Here is a 1036-nt window from a genome sequence, read left to right as displayed (position 1 = left end):
CAACTATGGGGTTATGGTCAGAGAGATAGTACAAATATTAGAATGTTTGCCTTGCATGCAGTTGACATGGATTTGATCCCCCAACATCCCATATGATCCCCTGAGCAGTTGACATGGATTTGATCCCCCAACATCCCATATGGTCTCCTGAGCACAACCTGGAGTTATCTCTGAAAGAATAGCTAGGAGTAAGCCCTGAGCATCATCAAGTGTGGCTCCCAAAATCCTCAAAAAACTCATGTCAATTTCTGTTGTGCTGACAAAGTATACTGGGGTCTATAACTGCTTTCTCTCTCTGATCCATTTTCCTTATCTGTAAAATGGAGTTGATGGTAATATTATCGTTTATATTATAGTGTGTTAAGAGAATTAAGCAGGTGGGGAGAGATAGTAGAGTAGGGAAATAGCTTGCCTTGCACATAGCTGACTTGGTTTTATTACCTGGCACCCAAGCACTCTCAGGAGTGATCTCTGAGCACAGAGCCAGGAGTAAACTCTGAGCACTGCTAGGTGTGACCTCTAAATAAAAAGAATCAAAGAACTTCATAGATACTTTTAAAACACATAAAACAGTGGATAATTCAATGTCACAGGGACTGGATTGCATCCTCTCCCTGTAGCTCAAGAAAGAGGAGACCCGTCATTGGGCAAAAGGCTGTAACAGAAGTCGCACTTTGAGCCAACTGCATGCTCAGGAGAGAAGGTTGCCTCTTCTGTGGTTACTGGTTTTTAGAGAAATGTCTCTAGTCATAAACTCGAGAAATGATCCCCCAAAGTATAGTCTTTATTATATTGTCTTTGTAAAACATGACTTTTGATCATCTGTTTTTTTTTCTGGGTCACACCAGTGGTGTAAGAACTTACTGCTGTCTCTGCTCAGCAGCCACTCACAGTGAGTTCAAGAGATGCCAGAGATTGAACCTGGGTCAACTGTGTTCAAGGCAAACACCCTTCCCGTTGCACTATTGCTCTGCCCCAATCTTTCTCTCTTTTTCAATTGTTGTTTTATTTCTTTTTCTTTTTTTTTTAGGCCACA

The 1036-nt window shown here is 41.5% G+C and overlaps 1 pseudogene; it reads right to left on the bottom strand.

Moving 5' to 3' along the window:
• Positions 1 to 596: 596 nt before the first annotated feature.
• Positions 597 to 785, bottom strand: LOC126000066 (uncharacterized; annotated as a pseudogene).
• Positions 786 to 1036: the final 251 nt, after the last annotated feature.

The sequence above is a fragment of the Suncus etruscus genome, chromosome X, assembly GCF_024139225.1.
Source record: "Suncus etruscus isolate mSunEtr1 chromosome X, mSunEtr1.pri.cur, whole genome shotgun sequence".
Lineage (NCBI taxonomy): Eukaryota > Metazoa > Chordata > Mammalia > Eulipotyphla > Soricidae > Suncus > Suncus etruscus.
This window is presented reverse-complemented; position numbering and strand designations above follow the sequence as displayed.